Source organism: Gambusia affinis, linkage group LG09 (genome assembly GCF_019740435.1).
Source record: "Gambusia affinis linkage group LG09, SWU_Gaff_1.0, whole genome shotgun sequence".
NCBI classification, from domain to species: Eukaryota; Metazoa; Chordata; class Actinopteri; order Cyprinodontiformes; family Poeciliidae; genus Gambusia; species Gambusia affinis.
Genome location: NC_057876.1, coordinates 20,648,874 through 20,670,046, shown reverse-complemented (window position 1 = coordinate 20,670,046; position 21,173 = coordinate 20,648,874). Strand labels below are relative to the sequence as shown.

General features: G+C 37.0%; 1 long non-coding RNA gene across 1 annotated transcript; it reads right to left on the bottom strand.

The window, feature by feature from the left end:
* Nucleotides 1–307: 307 nt before the first annotated feature.
* LOC122837091 lies at nt 308–19,468 on the bottom strand. Its single transcript, XR_006371686.1, has 4 exons — nt 19,321–19,468; nt 17,527–17,706; nt 1,631–1,723; nt 308–370 (listed from the first exon to the last, which is right to left on the bottom strand). It is a non-coding gene; the product is annotated as an uncharacterized LOC122837091 (long non-coding RNA).
* Between the last annotated feature and the right edge of the window lie 1,705 nt (nt 19,469–21,173).

Genomic DNA, 21,173 nt, shown 5'->3' with positions numbered 1-21,173 from the left:
GAATAAAAAAACATTGCTTCACTGACCTAGAAATTCAGTCCTGGAACAACAAGAAAGTAGATGCAATATTACAACAGGAAGTCAGATGGGAGTCATGCTGCATTAGGTGAAGATAAAATTATAATTCCTGCTCAGAGCGCTTCAGATAAAATAGTGGTCAGATTACTATGCAAATTAATTTCCACATGCGATTATCTAGTTCATATCGGCAACCAACAGCAGACAATCCAACAAAAACATTTGTGTAACTTTTAAATCATATGCTTGTTTAACATCTCCTGCCTAATAGAAGCTGTTTCAAACTTACCAATATGAAGGAACACTCCTTGTTCCAAGAGGGAATTGGAATTTTATAGCAGATGCTCATTTTCTGCAGGTAAAAGACACGAGCATCATATTTACACTCTGCTCCAATGCTATAGCTGTATTGTGAAGAAACAAAAAAAATTCTAACTTGCCATTAATATCCATGTTGACCTTAATAGTATTGACATCAAAGTGTTAAATTCACAGTTTTTACATAATTTCACACTCAGTTCGTGTGAAAATTAATGTTGTTTGCAATTAATACAAACAACATCCGACCATTCACAGTCATTAAAAGGTGATGTTGGTATCAATTTTTCACCTTTAGGAGCTTGGTTTTCTCAAAAGAAAATGATATAAATATAAAGTGGTCTTGGAAATTATCTTAACTACATTTACAAAACTTGTTTGACTCTGACAAGACTATTTAATTTGATTTACTTTCTTTTAATGTGCCAGTGTCCACATTTGTTTCAGTGTATTCATCGATAAAAATAAAAAAAATCTAAAATAAAATCTAAATAAAATCTAAAATCTAAAAATCTGCAAACATAAAGCAAAATTCCCACAATTTTTGAAACATCAGATCAGAATAATCCCAACCCTTTTAACAGCCAGGTGTGTAAATGTGAATTTGTACAGGATTAACAAAGATTTGGCTTCAGTTGTTTTAAACTGATCCTTTTCTAATGTCTTGTTTCAACCAGCTGTGTTTTTGCTGGCCACAGGAAGTGGATTACTGTTTCAATTTGCTCTTTTTTATAACAGTAAAAAAGCCAAATATCTTGTTGTCATCTCCCCTTGTGAAAAAGATAAATAAATAAATCAGGTCTGAAGTTTGTTGCTATTTGCTCAAAACATTGTTCTGTCCTTTAGTCGCCACACAGGGAGAAAACCAGAGACAGAGTCCACTGAGGTTCTTGTAATTTTTCCTTTTAGTTTAATACCAAGACATTTTATGGGGAGGTAAGCTTTTCACTGTGTTACACCCATTTTCTAACTTGAAGGGATGCGGGAAATTCCCTCAAGGAAAGTGCAAATCATGCACTTAGTTGCTTGAATAACTAAATTAAACAGATGTGGGTTTTTTTAAGCCAGGTTGTAGTTAAGCCCTCCCTGCACAAAGAAGGTTCTGGGTTCAAATAGCCACAACTGTTCTTTATATAGTTTGCGCTCCCTGTGCATTTATTAATATTTTGCTCCCAAATTGCAAAAGTGTAGTTGCTAGAGTAAATTGAAATTTTTAATTTTGTCCAAGTATGTGTGTGCATGCATGGCTGAGTGTAATTTGCCATTTTGAGTTGACCTGTGATGGATTTCTGACCTGTCCTGCTTCCAACTTCTGACCTCCTAGAACAGGAACTGGACACTCCATGACCCCAAACAAGATTACCGAAGCAGAGTTACAGTGGATTTTCTGGAACAACAAATATGAAACAAGATCAGTTTGAAAAACTTTACATTCCCACATGGTACCTTTGACTGAAATAACCCTAAAATATGACTGCAAGGTGAAAGTTATATTTATAGAGTCTCATATCACAAAGTGTCAACATTTGCACTTGCCAAGAACAGTCTGAGATTAAATTTTGGCAAAAAAGGAAGCTCAGAGACAACAAGCCCCTGAGAACGCTATGTTTAATCCTGAAAAGTAGCTACATACTGTACTTCTGCATCTTGCTGCTGGAAAATTTCCACTCAGCTCCTGAGTAACAGACAGCAGGACAAATGAAGATGAGGTGCATGCACTCAAATAGGGTTTGTGAAGTGCAGGTGACTTATCTCCATCTCCCTGCCCTCTGATCCAAGGAACTATTGCATAATGAAGACAGATGCCAACTGTACGGCTGTATCTTCGTGAAAATAGGCATGCAGTCTTTTTGACTAAACATGCTGCTTTCTGTGGTCAACACACGGAAAAATTGGGAAAAATGTGTCAAATGATTAAAAAATGGAAAATAAAAAGCGGAATGGAAGAAATAGGTTCTTCCTTTAGTAATCTGAAAAGTTTCTGTATTTATGTCTTAGGGTTAAGATGTGTATTATGCTGTGTGTTATGTGTATTATGTGTGTTATGCTCACACACTAACAGGTGTGAGCATTTTTATTGGACTGAATAGAAGGTATGCTGATCTTGAATTCTGGGGGTTTTTTTGCGTCTTTTGAAAGATTTTCTGCATTTTTCAACATTTATCCATTAGGTAGTACTGAAATACTAAACCTACTCTCTAAATTAGCATTTCGCCCTTGCTGCTTAAGAGTTTAGGACCTCTGTCTGGTGTTTTGTGAATACCTTGAGGCTTCTAAAAATTCGACCTGACCTGTTCTGTGGTTGCCTCCCTGTTTTGGGAAGTATTTAATGAGTATGTGTTTGCCACAAGGGATGGGTAGAGGAAAAAGCTGAGCTGATGCTTTTAAAGTGGTGTAACGTTGACGGGTCTCTAATGCATTCCAAGGGGATTGTTGACTTGGCTTATTTTGAACTCAGGGATATACACCTTTACCTTGAAAGTATTGCTGTTGTCCTCACAAAATATGGCTTGTACAGAACAATCAAAGGGCAACAAATCCCCAATGGGTCAATAAATAAAACTTGATAATTAAAGAGTCACATTTGAAGAAGCTGAGATAAGCTTTTTGCTATCCTGTTGAGTTCTTATCTCATGTTCTGCATATGTATTTTTATCTTTATTGCCCTGTTTGGCTTACTCACCAGCGTCCTGGAGCAGTATTTAAATGCAAGCACAACAAATGACTGTGATCCACAGGAAAATAACAATTCCCATTGCTTAGTAGCATGTCAGTCACAAAATGGAGCATGCAATACGTTCTCTTTTAGTCACTAGTTCAATCCATTTCCAGGCTAAAAGGGACCAAAGAGAATTATAAAAAAAAAGAAAATAAATACATAAAACTAGCAATAAAAACCTAAATTGAGTTCAGAAAAATAGATGAGACAATGAAATGCCCCCTGGTGGACAACAGATGAAACGCCCATAAAACAGGATAACTGCGATACTATTGTATTGTATTAATGGGGCGTTTCCTCCTGACGTCACTCTGTCTACATGGTATGAGTGCCGTTTTCAACTTTCAGTTCACAAAGCAGATGAAAAAAAGAGTTCACCTTACATATTTTCTATTCTGAAAAATGTAGAACAGCTTATTCAGATAAACGGTAAGCTATGCCTTTTTGGTTTCTTATACAGTGTGGAGACTTCCTTGTAAACAAACACTGAAATTTGCTTGGACCAATGAGAAAGCACGTTTGACTAATTAGGGTCAAAATTAGTTTTGACCAGGAATCTGTCCAACTCATTTCAGTTCAATAAGGATCAAAATATCACAATTTCTTACCATTAAATTGATGCTTTTACAGAAGTTTAAAAAAAGCAAAAAGAGATGAAACAAGCAAAAACATTAACAACTTGAAAAGAGTTAAGAAAAATAAGTAAACTGTATAGTTTTCCTCAAATTTCACACACAAGATTCAAGATTAGTTTTGACTGACAATTTTCTGACTTAGTTGTGTTAAGTAAAACGACAAAACAAAAACAGCTATGCAATCAATCAGTACATCAAATTAATAACGATTAGAAGGTTTTACATGAGTTAAAAGAAGGAACAGGCTTCCAAATAGCCAATGTTTTTAAAAAGTACTCATCTTAACATTGCAGAGGAGATAAAATCTGGAAGTAAATACAGCCACTGCAGCTGCAAGTGATTTTTCTCTTTATGCATATTTAACCTCATTGTGGTTCTTTACAAACAGCTGCTTATTTTTATTGTCTTTCTTCATGTGGCAGCTATTGTGCAGAGCCCTGGCTATGACGGAAAAACTGTCTTCATTAAAAATGACGCTCTGGAATAAACTAGACTGTCATCTAAAGAATGGAGTGAAGGTTTATGATGAGAGGAGGAGGGGAAAACAGAACACAGCATTTAAAGTGTGATTATCACGCACAATCTATGTTTATCTGTGCTCTGCATCTTTGAACACAAACAGAAATTGCATAATTTTAAGAGTGCATAGCATTGTATTTGTATGAAAAATACAAACAAGTACAAACAAACATGACCAACATTAATGAGCTAAGAAATATCCATTTTGTTCAATCTCATCTCTGGTCACAGCCACTCTCAGGGCTGTGTAATGTGCAAACTTATTTACAGATGTCGTCAAAAGAAAGACATAAATACGATGAATGAGTTCAGTTATGCAATGGAGAGAACATTGCATGCCGCTGACTGCAACTATTATCATTTACTATTTACATAAACATTTTAAACAGTTATGCATGTAATCAATTTCCAGGCCTGATGTAAAGCCACGGATGTGTATCGACAGCATTCACGGGCTATTTCACCCCAAGTGTATGACTATTGATATTGTAGTCAGAAAGCTGAATGGAAACCACAAAACAAACACAGTCTGTCACAATGAGCAAGAAGACAAATTCACCACTTCATCTACGCCGATGCTGTAGCCAACATTTAAATGGAAGCCTTGAAGAATATGGAGAAGTGTAATTTCAAACCTCACCTAATGTGTTTGGCAATATCTAGACGTTTACAGTCGAACGTCTGCAGTGGATGCACTGATGAAGCCGAAAACAGTAAAACAGTGGAAGAATGGACCAACAGATTTAGATGTGAAGGGAAAATCCCACCCCAGCAGAGTGTAAAACCCCTGAGGAGGCGGAGAAGGACGGAGAGGCACATGAGCGGTTAGAGGGTGATTAAAGCAGTTTGCACGAGTGACCATCATATCATTGCTGATATGAGTATGAGCACACAATGAGTCTGGAAGACACTAGAGGGGATCTCCACTGTATAAAGACACTGTATAAATTTTAAGAATTTATACAGTGGGAGGTCTTCAGTATTTAAAGCTAGCTGGAGCTAACTTTTCATTTAGTGAATTAATGTTAACTTTGAAAATGTTTTGCGCACTTAGCTTGTAAATAATTTTTTCCTACAAATCTACTTGACTATTTTTTAAACTTTACGTGGAATAGTTTTAACAACTATAATTTGATGCTTGAATCAGTTAATGATACGCCTAGCTTTCACTTCTTGATTTTGGGATTATGATGTGATGAGCCTCAGTTTCATAAATTTCTTTCAGAATTTCAGAACTATAATTTTCATACATTCTTTACTTCTAGATTTACAGAATCTGGCTTCTACTGCTACAGAATCATGATGGATGTCTCATATTAATGATGTAAATGTTGGTTGAAATGCAACATGACCATTTGAACTGCAGACACTTTGAAAACTATTGGATAAGCACCAGAACCACACGTGGAAGTGGGAAAAATTGTATTTCTTAGGGAGATGAAAAGATCCAAATTGGGCCGTTCAGACTGCCATGAAAAAGTCATATTTGTTTCTCATATTGGCAGAAAAAAAAAAATAAATAAATAAAAATAAAAAAATAAATCTGATTTAGGTTATTTGGTAACCAAAGTCAATAAAAACCTATTTTAATTTCTAGATTTTTAAACAAAGCTCCTTATAAGTATTTAGTAAGATAATGAGATGTTATTAGAATCCAGTCTTAATCCATGCACACAGGATGTAGCCAGTGTTTAAGTTTGCATTTCTATTTCTATGTGGTTTGCTAATATTTTACATCAGTCTGCTAATCTCCACTTATTTAACTCCACTTCCAGCTGCAGCAGAACGCTAATAACCAGATTTTCACTGCCTAACATGGTCTATCCCTCCTGCTCGAAGGAGTTTAGCTGTTTAATGTGTTGAAAGTAACAGGAAATGGAAGCGGCTTCCAGAAACAACTCTGAGCAACAAAAAGAAGCCAGGAAGTAAAACTTAAAGACCTGATTACTCCCAACAGATGAGTGGTTTCATTATTATAATATCGGTGTCGCCATCAAGTGTTTGGGATACCGGCTTTATTACATCCTGGGGGACAGACTATACTCCAATCACAGTGCTTTTAATTAACGGCTTGGCAATTAATGCCACATGGAGAATTAAGTTGTATAATCGCCTTACCCTTCTGCGATTTATAAAACAAATATCAGGCAAAGCAGTGACGTGAAACAAACAACTGATTGGCCCTCTTGGCTCTGCTGCATTATTGCTCAGCGCAGACTTTGACTGGGGAATGAAACAGCTCCCAGCATCTTCAAGTTAAAACTGGTCCACTTAAAGTTTTGTTTCTAAATAAATAAAAATTATTCAAAGCTACAGGCAGAGCAGATGGTGGAAATTTTAAGAAATAAGGAAAGGTTTATCTCAAATTGCATGCTCACATTGCAGTTTATTTACTCACCCTCTCCTTTAGGGTGTATTTGTTTTGTATTTAAATAAGAAATGGCTAAAGAAAAGTTCTTTTAACATCACCGACTCGCTTTACCTTTTCCTGCTGGCTTCCAATTTGCTTTGTGCGGTGGAGTGGAAATTAAGAACGATAGACCCTGTAAGTGTCGGACTTCAGGACGCTTTTTCTAAACTGCTCTCACCACAAACTGTACCACTTATTTAAAGACGATGGGTACGGCGGATTAACAAGAATCCCCAACACTGCCGTCTGGAGAAATGACTCTGAGGGCTTTTTGGCAGAGTCCAGCCATTCATTTTCCAGCACAAAACCCAGCTGAGCCTTTTGGCTGGAGGAGGAAAAATCACACTCAGTAATTACACAAAACAGCCTGATGCTATTTAAATGCACTTGTAGTTACAGTAACAATGCTTTAGGTTTTATGTATTTGCCTCCAATATTTTTCTACAATGTTGTTTAACATATAAACAGAAAAAAATCTGCTTTTTGACTGTTTTAGGGTGTTTTTAGTTTACTTTTTTGTTTCTTTGATCTTTAAGTTTGAAATTCTGCCTTAAGTGGGATTAAAAAAAAATCACACTAGGTGATCCAATGGCCTAGCTTGTCTGTGCTGGATTATTTCTTGGTGGAAGCTTCGCACCTTCCGAGGAAAACATTTTGTGCATCTTTGTAAATTAGAATGTCTGTCGGCATTGATTTTCAAGTCTTCCAATGGATCCTAGGTTGGATTTAAGTCTGTACTTTGATTGAACCATTTTACAGTCCAACAGGTTTGCATTGAACTAAGTAGTACTGACAAAGTAGAGTATGCACACAGCATGATGCTGCCATCATTATGCTTACTGTGTATTTTATTGATGATTTTGATGCTGGGAATGACAAAACGTAAAGTTTATCATTTGATGACGAAGTTTTTATGATGGAAAGCAATCTGAACTGTAGAAATATGCTATACAAATAAACTTGAATTGACAGGATGCTGTGTTCAAGGTGATTTCTAGTTTCAGATTTTTACCATGTTTAGTCTTTTGCACATAGATCAAAATTTCTGTTTTGGTTTCAGTATGAGCCAGCCAAAGATATAAGCAAATTAAGCAGCTGCTTATGGCCACCAGACCTTCAGCTCCCTCCAGAAATGCTTGTATGTTAACACAGGAAATAGATCTAGAATTTTAACATTTGTTTATTGAAAATGCCATTAAAATAGATTCAACAGTTTTAGCATAGACAAATTAAAATATTTTTAAGTTGTTTGGCATTTAAATTTAGATTTAAAGACACTGGCAAGTTTACTTTGCTAAGGTAGAATAAATAAGGTTCATAGTTTCGGTCAGTCACCTAAAATCTCAGTAAAATACTTTTAAGTTTGTTATAACATGACAATATGAATAATGTTTCAAGTTTTTTAATGCTTTTACAAGGTACTGTACCATAGCCAAGTTTTTGGTCTTCGTGCATGTTGGCTAATGTATGCACAGACTTTGTCTGGCACCATTTGGCACAACTGCACAGCATCAGTCCCCTGAAGCGACTACTTCTCCACTTCTTTTCAGTTTAATTTGACAGTACTAAAGGTTCAAACAACATTACGACTGCCTCCTCTGCTCTTCTTGCCTTTCGTGTTGATAAGCAGAGTTAGAGTTGCCCTCCCCTGATGGTACACATCCTTTCACTTACAGACATTCAAGGTGCAGCCATGCAGAGCAACCAGCCTCTTTCAGGTAGAGGGGCGATATTTTATATTTTATACCACTCCAAAGAAAGTAGAGTCCTTGCTATATGCGCACAAAAAGCAGCCACACAAACCCCTTTGAAAATATCTGGAGATATTTACATAACAGAAAGCTTTGTTCCCTGTATTTTATTATTTTCTTCCAGCTTAAAGACATTTTCAGTGTCGGAAGACATAAAGAATAGAGAGTGAAAGTAAAAAGCATACAGAATTCATTTAGATTAATAGTAGGGACTCAAAAGCCTGCACCTCTTCATTGTTGGCATGATTCTTCATATTTTCAGAATATGTATGAAAGCAGCACTATTAATTCCTCACAATGCATTTTCCCAGCACTACTGGCCTGCTTTCCAGCCTATATGGTCCTACAGCTTCCTACCTGCCAATTTGATAAATAAAGAGGCATTTAGGAGCTAAAACGTTTCTGTCCCTCTTGATTTGCATTGTTCAGCTCCTCATTGGAGGGTTGGTACATTCTGGCAGAATATATTTAAGCACAAAACAGGGAATGTTGTATCAAAGAATAAAATACAATGGCATTCAGAAATTTTTACCTGAGATCCTTCACAGTAATTTTGAATATGTTTTTGTATTAATTTATCTGAGAGGCTTACTGTCAGGTTTGGTCGTTTCATAGGCAATACGATCCACGTGTCAATTTTTAACCACTTGTGGAAAATTTCTCTGCTTTGATAAGTAATTTTTCAGTGATCACCTGTTCAAAAAGCCAGCAGTGAGGCCAGTAAGCATTACCTGCCAGTAGAAGGACAATTATAATTGTTTTAGGTTGATATTTCAGAACCAGGAACCGCCAAGCGAACTCAGGAAATGTTAAGAGAATGAGTATCTTGAACTACGGTGGCCCTGAGGTGCAAACCACTACAACATTAACGAAAGCACTACATTAACAAAACGGAAAGGGTACGTTCCAGTTGGAGACCTGAGCGATCACTGATTGGACGACGGTGCTTTTGAACCAGAAGTTATCACTTGAGCGGGTCGGCCCGTTGTTGCGATACGTTATAGCGTCTGCCATATTGAAAGTGGCTTATCTACCAGCAAGCTAATACAAGTAAATGGACCGAACTTCGTAAAGTGCAGTTCTGCAAAGTATTTCAAGTTAATGAATGCAACTGACATAATCTCTCACATTATTATATATAGGAATGAAAAAAACAGAAAAAAACAAAAACAAAGGACGTTTCAAACTTTGTTGATGTGATTATTTAATTATTTTGGGGCAGAATAATTACGTCAAAAGCAAAAGTGGTTTTGTTAATGTTGTAGTGCTTTCATTCAGTGGCACAAAAAGTCGGTATGCAGTGTATGCAACACAAAGGGGCGCTGCACTAGAGGGGGCGCAAAAATGATATGGGGAATTTTTTTTCTAGTCAGCATTTTATGTACTTAACAGCTGTTTGTGTATGAAATTATCAAAAACAGAGGAACAGCACTGATTTGTTTTTATATTTCTCTTATGTATAAAGTACGTGTATGCCAAGCATAAAATATGTGGTGGCAGGTCGAGTTAGCAAATGTGGCTTCCACAGTCAAGGATTTAGGGCAGCGGCTTTGGACACCCAGGGATAACAACACCAAGGTGTTTCAGATGCAAGTCCTATAGAGGATTCTTATCAGGTCCTCCACATTGCCTGCACTGGATGGTAGATGGTTTTAGACTTGATGTGTTTGTTGTGTGTTTGAGTCAGTTCTGGGACTCTCTGTTTTACCTAACACCTTGTTGAAAGAGCGCAGACCTTGCAGCTGTTCTAATGTGTAATGTGTAACCTGTGGAATTTCAGATCTCTACAAATAGAATAAGAACATGATTTTCTTCAATATTTCACTTACACTACTTGTACATTTAGGAAATAGAAGTGAGATTTGTTCTTCCTCCCTTTGATGTAGAACAGTTACAGTTAAAGATTACCAAACTCTAAGTTAGTGTTCCCATTCTGCACATTTTCTTTTGAATAAAGGAGGCATGTTGCTCTGGAGGAGATTGAGGAAAGCTTAACCAACCTTCTTACAAATTTGTCCACTGCATTAATGAGGAGAGTCTGAAAGATGTAATAAGGCCAGGCTACAGCAATAGTAATTTGTTTGTCATTAATTATTTAGTATCACCACTAGCTGTGAGTTACTGTAAGGCACTTCTGGAGCTCCAAATGATGGACCCTGTTAATGTTTTGGTATATATTTAAAGTGGACAACAAGATACGTGTTAGAACAGCTCATTATTCGCAGACTTCAGCCATAACATGGAAAAAATCCCATGTAATACTGGCAAGAACAGGGTGTACTATTCCCAGCCAATTTACAAGACATCTCTAAAAGTAAAAAAAAAAAAAAAAAAAAAAAAAAATCTTAGTGGGTGCAGATTCTTAAACAGAAAATGATCCTCCACTTCCAGATCCATCCTATTTTGCTGTAAGGCGAGACTCCAGCTGTGTTTATAAGATTTAACAAACTGAGAGTTTTTCCAAAGATTGGGTCATTTCAGCATTTCCTGTTTTTTGAAAATAATAGCTTTAACAACATAATCCCTCTGTCTAAGCTATCAACCTGTTATCTACAACAGGGGCTTGCAAAAGTTTCACACCTGTGAATCTTTACGTTTTGTCACATTACAAATTTAAAGCTTTAATGTATTTTATTAAGATATTATGAGGCAGGTCAAAAAAAGGTGGTGAATAATTGTGATGAAGAATCATTCTTCTGTACAAAGAAGCTCAGGCTCAATCAGATTGGACAGAGAGCATCTACAAGTATTGCCACAATACTGGACTTTGACTTGACCATTTTAACAAGAATATTCCGAGATGTAGGCCATTCCAGTATAACTCTGGTTATAGATTTAGTGGGTTTTTCCTACTTGAATTGTGCTAGCAACATATTGCAGTAGCTCTGTTGTGTTTGTTATATTTCCAGACACAGATTTAAGGAGGAGTGGCAAAAGCAAATGAGGTGGATTAGCAGTGCTTGCCAAAAACCGATGGTGTTACCCAGACAAACTACTGTGAGATATTGTCTCTCTTGTCTGGTGTTATGATAGTAACCAAAGAACAGCAATCTTTAGGTAGAGGATTCTTAAAACTACTTGAAGGTGATATTTAAGTATGTAACTTTTATGAAATAAAAAAGTTGAATATTTGTTAAAACTATCACTATGTTGTGGCAGTATAACATGAGACAGAATCTGTGAGAAAAAAATGGAGTTCCTCTGCCTTCTTCAGATATACACAACTCTGTCAGAAACAAGCAGAGCCAGGAAGAGGGTCTTTATGCTGTCAATCATCCTTGTGTACACTCTGCTTACACCTTCCCCCTTTCTCTCTGCTATGCCACACCTGGTTCACCATGACATAGCATGCTATGAATGCTCAAGCTAGGTAAGTATGGCAACTGATGACTGCGAATAAGCAGACTTCCTGGAACAGTACATTTTTTCCCCTCCATTCTGGCTGCAATCAACATAAAGCTTCTAAGGTTGATTGCAGCATCTACTAGAATCAAGCCTTGGTGGACTCACCCTTACCTGAAAGTTTTAAGGTTTATTAATTTGTCTGGAAGGCACTGTACTTCCTAAACATTATGATAACCTACTGTGCTCTTTTTGAGTTAACTGATGCCTCTAGTCAAACCATTTGAGGAGGACAGAGAGTGAAATTACTGTCATATCTTTCACAATGACATTTGGCTACAGGCAAGGGGAAGTCACATCCCAGAGTTGTAGGGTTTCATGCAACAAGCTTGCTGATTCTATGTGCTGTAAGATCTATTGACAAGGACACCAACACCCATGATTTAAACAAACAGACATCATACCAGAGGGCCTAATTTAGTGGCAGGCCTTTAAATGTTCTCCTCACAGAGCTGTGCAGCTGCAGCCTTGTTGCACCTTGGTAGCAGGCGGGAGGTTTTGGCTTCTATTCAGATGACAGCAGTTCCAGAAAACGGCTTCATACTCACACTGTGAGATAAGGCAAAGCTACCACTTCAGCTGCCACAAATGTGCCAAACACAACACTCCCTGCTGCTCCTCTTCATATGATGCCCTCTGGTTCAGAAACTGTTAAAAATGTTCTTTACATAAGCAAGTCCCCCTTCTTTGCAGCACTAACGTCCTAAGATGGGTTTTGAATTTTTTTGGGAAGCGGAGTGAGAAATTAAGTTACACTAGCATGCAAATGTTGGCACACCACCAGTCAGGGGTGTGCAAAAAGCTCAGTGAGAAAAATAAGAGGAGATTAAAAGTTTAGAAATGGAACTATATTTATACTAACACTATAGCATTTATTTTATATTTCACAGCCTTTGGAGTACAGAAACAGGAACCATAGAAGTGATGCTTTAGATGTTCCTGACCTGCCAAAAGAAAAAACAAAACTGTAAATCAAACTTGCATAAAATATGAATTTGGCAGGCTAATCTGTATTCTGTTAGCTGAGTAAAAGCAACCTCATAAAATCTTCCAGGACCAGAAAATATCACCTCAAGCTAAAAAAGGTAACATTGCTGCAGAATGTGAAGTTTCAACACATGGATTCAAGTATTTACTCATAGAAGTCAAATTTATGGTAGAACACCATGAATTTTTAATGAAATATGAGACTTGGATCAGTTCTTTTTAGCAATCGTTTCTGTATAAGCAATTAGGTTGAAAGTTAGGTAAACAGAAAGTTCAAGAATGATTTGTTGCAATCTCTAATGATCCTTGAAGATACATTATATTAGAAAATGCAAGTCCAAACTTTTTCATACCTCTGACTAAAATTTTAAATGATTAATAAAGCCAATTGCCTATCATATTTCCTATCAGAAATAACCTTCTAGGTTCAATGAAAATACATCTGTGTATTTGTAATATACGACAGGCAGTGGTAGGTACACGTCTGCTAAAAAGTGGAGCCAAGTTTTCATTTAACTTTTTAGCATTTTTGCTAACTCTGGAAATATTTAGCACACATTACTTCCCCTAATTAAAATTTTTCCAGATAAAATTTAATGCTCTAATTTACATTGATGATTTGTAAACCTTCAATTGGATGAAGGTTGACTTTTGTGCTGAAGTTCTGATTATTGACTGTTATTTTGAAGTGGAAGAAGAAGCAGCAGTTCTGTTTCCTCTCAGGTTCTTTCATTCAACATACATACAGGAACAAAGAAAACCCATAATCAGTAGAGAATGAGATTAAAATATAAATACAATATCAAAGGGCATCATAGAATATGTAAATTATGTACAAATTTAATTGGCACTAGAAGGTTGCAGTCTTTTAATGACATTTATAATTTGAATTGAAATTAGCGCTTTAGCATTAGCTTCTGCTAAATACCCTGTCAATGTAGTGCTTTAGCTTTGTGGAACTAAAGTTTATAATTAGTGCTTTAGGATTAACATTTTAACTTCTTAGTTAAAATGTTAGTAAAAACTTCCTTAATTTCATCAGACCATAGGAAAACAAAAATTTTTATACACCAAGCTTCATTCTGGTTGATGTTTGAACAAACCAAGCTATTGCATCTTGATGCATTTAAAAATCATTTTTTTCTTTTTAAAATTCTTTCACAAGATCTAGATTACAGCTAGTAATTTGACAAGCACACAAACATGGCTGAATGCAGAACAATTTGCAATGCATAGTGCAAACAAAGCTATCCCTGCGAATACAATGTTGTTGTGCATGAAGAGGTAAGCTAATAAAATCATGTAATGTGGTGAGCACAGCATCCTGAAAGCATAATGCAAATATTTACCTTTCTTCTACAGCAAATCACCGTTAACCAAATTTGCACCTCATTTGCAGTCGACAAACTTCAGGAGATAATGTTTAAAGTGGGGAAAGAAGAGGAGAAAATAAGGTCACCTAATTCAAACCCGAAAGATTTTTTTCTTTTTTCATAAGGGAGGGAGGCTTGACCATTAAACACATTTTGCTTGCTGTGCTTACACCTGTTTATTCCTTATTTTTACAGGAAAAATAAACTAAAAATCAAGATTTCATTCAACATCTACAGGGATTTTACAACACTACTGATTTCTACTTACTATGGCTTCAGGCAACAACAAATATCTCCTGGTTTTGCCAGAGGGTGCATTTATGAAATTGCCTGCTGGCCACTAGCTCTTCTTGCAAATGTGCTCTGTGGATGTTCAGCAGTTTCATTACCATTTGCATATTTGTCAGCCTTTTAACTTAGTAAAAGTCAAACAAATGCACATTTAATGGCTAAAACCCTTAATGAGGAGGTGAAAAATTCATGACAAAGATGACCATTAAGGTTGAGGCCTTGCTGAGGTTATCCCTCCAGTGTGCTTCTCCAATCGCTTATTAATATACCCTATGCATGTTTTTGACACTGGCTGTCAAAGGTACCATTTGTTCTCCTAATGAAAGGGGGATTTTACATTCTGCCAGTTCTGCAGAAAAGACAGAAGAGCACAGGGACATCGGATCATTTCTTGTTATTAATCCATCTCTGAGTGAAAAGGGACACGGAGACCATGACTAAAAAGCTGCAGGCAAACAAGTTGATTAATTCATCCTAACTGATATAATCACCAAAGAGTCTCACAGCTGTTGGAGATATACAACAACATCTGTGATTTTATTCTTTGATTATTTTGGATTTTTTTTGTCCTAAAATAACATTACATTTGTGAGACTTCTCTTACCTGTTAAAAAAAGCTTCTTTATAGATTTTACTCTTTTAGATATATTTAGATTTATCATGAAATTGTAAGGTTAACGTTTACAAATTGTATTGGTCGGAAAAATGACAAATGGTTGCCATTTTTTAAGAAAAGCAAGGCTTGCCTTTGTTTCCCGGTTACGCAAAAAGAAACCTGCTGACTTTGGATGCCTTTCGGAGTCAACTTATATGCCAAATATGCGTGTCGCAGTAATAGCGTTTTATGAGGAGATCTCAAGTATTTACGGATTCAGCTATTCACAGGGGGATGTGGTGTTTAACCCGGGGATTTACTATACAGAAGAAAAACCTGATCGAGGCGCCAAAAGTACTGAAAAATAACTAAATATACAGAGGATGGTTTAAATCAAACCACATTCACATATTAGCTCAGCCATATGTGGTTAAAATCTGTGGCAGGAGTTGAAAATGTAATCCTCCATTTGCTCGTTGTAAAATCTGACCACTCCCGAGTTATTTTGCACCAAAAACAGCAAAACTTTACCTCAAAGCAGGAAACACTTGCAGCTGTAATTGCACTCCCCCTTCAAATGTTGCCTTGACTTTTGTCTTTACAATTATGCATTACTCTGTGTTGAGCTACCACACGAAACACCAAAAGTTTCTGGCTGTAATCTGACAAAGTATGGAAAGGTACAATGGTTAGGAGCACATTTGAAAAACACTCTATGCTCTGTGTAAAAATAGGATTAGGAACGAGAACCTTGGAGGATGATTTCTTTACCCAGCATGTGACAGGTATTCTGCCAGCATTAGCACCCTTTATCTGCTGCTCTCATTCGTCCTCTCGCTCCTGTTCTCCCCCTTATTTTCACCCAGAGTCGACCTCTATGCAGGAAACACAGAAATTTGATGTGACAATCTTGGCGCCATTGCAAGCTCAGAAGTCATTAGAGCAAAACTTGTATTTAGCACAAAGTCACTGGGAGATGAATCCCGGCCTAGGTTTGTTCTATTCCAAACTAAAGAGACTCTTCAAAGTCTTTTCGTATTTGCTTCAACCTGCTTTCCCAAACATTACCCTGCTTTCCCAACTCAGAGGAATTCAAGAGGTCCAGCCTACAAAAATGCAGCCTTAACAGAGCAACATCTTCTTGCAGAAATTAAACTGGAAAGCAAACAACAGCGCTGATAACTAGAGCTCTCCTTCCCTGTTTAATTCAAAAGCAACACACACCTCATGTTTTTTTTATTTCTGTCCAGCATCTTTCATAGAGAGGTGAATGGGTTGTTCCATATGGTGTCGGCAAAAACATAAACATGCACAAACACGTGCATACTTATAAATACTTAAACATGTTTGTATGCCTCCAGAGATGATTGGCAGGGCGATCCGACCGAGGCGGCACTCAGCTGAGCTTCTTATTTTTGCACGGACACACATCCACGGAGTTCCCGTCTCCCTCCAAGAACATTAAGAGCTTTCGCCACACCGAAGCCTTTTCCCTCCGCCATGCTCATAATCTCCTCCTCATCTCGCATTCGCTGCATTTGTCAGCTTTGTTTTACTGGTGAGCTGCGGCGACGGGTCCAAACCGGGCTCATCTGTTCACCAGATTATCGGAGCGAGGAGAAATCTTGCATCTCACCTTTATTTGTCTCCCACTCGTACTCCGGCTTTCTCATCTCTTATCTCGGGGTCCAATTGACACCTTTAATAACTGTGTGCCTTCACTGGAGGATTTTTTTGAACTCTACTTTTGGTTGATCAAAATCATCAAGGGCAGAATATGCCAGAAGCTTTAAAATACAGTATCACTGCTCCAGTTTTCATTGCATAAAATGTTGAGATGAGCTTTTCAGGCTCATTTTACTTACTTTCTCATGATAGTTTTTAACTTTGCATTTAAACTGAATTGTGTAGTTTTATGTGACGGGTCAGAGAGGACTTTGATTCATGAGCACATCACTCTCTAGAGATTATGGGGATGTAATCCCTCAAACCTTAAGACTTAAAGTGGCATTCACATTCTGTTGAGACAAAAACAAAAATCTTGGTAATATGGAAAAGCTTTGGGTGTTAGCACTTCTAATTTTCATTGCAGAGTGTGTATTCTATTCTGAGCTACAGTCTGTTGTTCTCACACTGAAACCATGACCCATGCCTCTTTCTTCTAAGGCCTCTGAGAGATAATAAGCTTTGAAGTGTAAAAAAGGATTACTCTGCTTGCTGCTGCTGTTAAGATTCGCATATAGACCTGCTTTTCTTGCAAACACGTTCATTATGCTTCAGAAACTAAAACAAGTATCCTAAACACACAATAAGACCATTTTATTTGGAAATTAATACATTTAAACACAAATAAATAATTTAAGAGATGGAGGATTTTAGTCATTCACTGAATATGATGCACAGGCAAAGCTTTCCACCGTATGCATACACTTACTGGCCACTTCATTAAGTACTCTTGACTACTTTAAATCTACCTTGTGTAGATTCAACAAGGTGTGGAAAACATACCTCAGGGATCTTTAATTATATGGTCATGATGGTGTGATGCAATTGCTGTAGATTTGGGAGCTCCTCCATGGTTGGACCGCCGTGCTGAAATTGGCTTGATGTCACATGATGAAAATCACCTAATTTTGTTTGTCCACCTCTTGTCACAAACTTTTTGCCCCCTGTGCATGTAGAACAACACTGGAAAAAAAAGAGAATAGCTTATCCAACTTAAAGATATTGCTTAATTAATCACAAATAATCCAATGAAGTTATTAAGTTGTCAAGTGAAACAAACATAAATAATTACTTGTAGGTGGGGGGAGCAGCAGGGCAGATTGAACATTGGTGACCTCTGGAAATGTTTTCTTTTTTAATTTTGAAAATAATTGCGATATGTAGCAATTTTTACTGCACCAAGATAACAGCACAAACATAGCACAGTAGATTATCACCATATTTCACCTGCCTTTGTAAAAATGGGGGCGGGAGGGCATTGACTTATTTGATGATCTCTGGAAACATTTATTAGCATCTTTAAATTAATAGTCACAAGCAAAAAATGTTGCTGCACAAACTAGCAGAAACATGGCACCCACGTTTGACTCCAACTTTGTTGAATTTGTAGGCGATTGAGGGATGATGGGTTAACGTCACTCAGCTGGACACCACTTCTGTTTTGGCACAAAAAGCCCATACAAGCAACTTATACTCACTGTACTATACCCAATATTCTTCAGAAATGTAGGATCTAAAAGTTGACTAATGTAAAGCTCCTATCAGGCAAACATGCAGATGAAAAAGTAGCCTGTATTAGACAGGACAGCTCATTTCAGACAGAGGAATGATGTAGCTCAGGTTTTAATGGTGTTTCAAGTGGGAATAATGATGTAAGACTGATAGCAGATCCCGGTTAATGCTGTGCTGCCACATCAGCTTCCGCTCACCAGGAGACGGGATATGAGACCGCTGAGAACGAAGGTGACTGAGAAGTACAGCTCACCAGAAAGTCGAGCACTATGTCTTTGTTTCCAATCTAAAAGTGAATTTTTTTTTTTACTTCTTCCATGATTCATCTTCCCTCTTCAGCATCAGCTTCTCTGGCACTGTATACTGAAGGGTTATTTAGTATCTACAGGCGGAAATGATGAACGCACCAGCTAAAACGTTGATATTAGTTCTCTTTCACCTACAACTCTGGTACAACTCTCCTCTAACTTTGCTGTGGCAAACTTTACAGTACCATAAAAACACTATAATTCTTCTTGATGGTAGATAACCAAGCAGCATCTGTTTTCTAAGCCTTTGTCCTATTTCACAATTTATTTAATATCTCTCCGTTGACATTTTCCAGTCCTTTATTAGTCCATTAGGCTGTATGTGTATATTTTGATTTTGCAATATTAAAAAATAATAAAGAAGCTGGTCATAGACCAGATACTATCAGCCCCAAGCCATTGATTACCAATAACCTTTAGTTTCAAAACCAGATTTCTTATCCCAATTTGAATGTCTGCAGAGGGAGCATGCAATAGTTTTTAATCTATTTACAAGAGTTACAGCATATGTATTGGCCTAAACATTTGTTCCTTCCGATCCTAATTGGGGGATCTGTTTACAGTCCAAAAACAAATCGAAAACACTTGTGTGTCTGAAAACTTAACAGCATCACAAGAGATTAGGTTGACTACCTGTGGAACTGAAGATAATTAGCATGTGTAGCATTATTATTTCACTGGGGGTGAAAGCAGGGAGAGCTCTGTGAATCCAGCAACATGCACCAATATTACACTTTTTATTTTTTGTTTAAATTACCTTTGCTTCTCTCCAATAGGTTCTGTTACCACCGTACATTGTTTTTAAACCTGCAAAACTGTCTCCAGCATCTCTTGTTTCTTTAGTTTATTTCTGTCGGTTGTTCTGTCACAGCTGGTCCTGATTAATGATGGTAACACCAGCTCTCTTTTCTGTTCTGGTTGTTTTCAGAAATCGCTCTCTTACCAGTTGTATATAGATGAAGCATTTCCAACTCCAGCTCGAACACACCTGAATTAAATGTAAAGCTCATTACTGACCTTTATGACAAGCTGAGGAAGTAATTCAGCCATTTTGTTCAGGTGTGTTCAGGTATGTTACATTGCAGTCAGTTTTGCAACAAGTGAAAAAGAAAATAAAAAATCTTCAGCACAGTAGAAGGCTAGCAGTTAATCTCTGTGAAAACTCAAAGAGGAAATTAAAGAACACAACAATATATTTGCAGATATTAATCTACTTTTTCAGAAGAGATGGTTACTAAAAGACCAAAACTTCTTCAGTGTCTCACATATTCAACACTTCATCCCTCTTCAGTATGACCAACAGAATTTGAGAAATAAAAACATTTACAAGGTTATTTATCCTGTGTCTCTGTGTGGCCCTGGATAAAAACATTTGCAGTTGAACCATATTTAAAACCAAGCAGCAAATATGTTGGAGAAAATCACTGTAAATTAACACAACACATGCTCTAGTTATTAAGTTCATCACAAATGCTTTGAACTGTCCCCCAGCAAATTTGATTGAAAAAAACTCAGAAATTTTCTGAAAAAAAAAAACGTGGAAATTTACAAGATTTTCAAGATAATTTCTAAGATTAACCTCAGAAATTTTACCAGCAAATTGTCAAATTTTTAAATGTAGAAATGCCTTTGTTTCATCTAGAAAATTTCTGAATTAATTAAAAAAATTTGAGTTTTTTGGCAGTTATTTATTTCTTTAATCTACAGTGGCCCTAACATGCTGTCGTATCATTCTTTTATGATAGAAACGTTTTAACAAAAACATGAAACAGGGAGGGAAAAAAAATTGTATTAGACAATTTTCTATCAAGTATTTTCTTTCAATTATTTTGTTTTCAATCTTGGATTTAGACATGCATTTTTGTTTGTTTATGCACAAGTAATTGATAATACTAGCCTCAAAATGATAAAGTAGTGCTGCCTTTAAGTGGAGTTTGAAATGCAAAAACATGTCGGCCTCCATTTTCTTCTGATTCCTCAGTAGGGAGCTTGATAAAGTGAATAAATGAATATTTTCAAAAAATGTTAAAGATAACATATAAGGACTTGTTTATACGCCAAGCTATTTCGTACTGGCATTTTTAACATCACCTTGTATTTAGGAACGTAAAAGAACAAACTTTTTGTTTTTCAGTTTGTGCGGCGTTATAGATTAGCAATCAAATAGGTTTGATAGATGCAGCAGATATGCTGGTTAGATTTCTGCTCAATATGTCCAATCGACATAAACAAAAGATAAGCTGCAGAGTAGCGTGCAAATTTTATCAGCCCCTTCCCTCTGTTTCCTGCGATCTGAGCAGAACGAGACTAACATAAACTGTCAGAAGATAACTGGACTCATCAGCCCCAAACTGCCAGTTTAGGAAACGAGATGATGGGGACAGGAGACGTTTGGGTGTTGGAATGCTGTCTGACAGCCTCCCAGTGAGACTTGGCTCCACTGTAGCACGGTCACCTCTTTCTCCTCTCTTTTTTTACTGATGGTTATCTGCTTGTCAGGAGGAGGACACAGCAGAGAGCGTAGGGAGGGCAGAGATACCTGTCTCTGATGTTCTGGGACTCCTCACTTGATTAATGAAACAATTTGACTCTGTGATTAACACCTGAGCA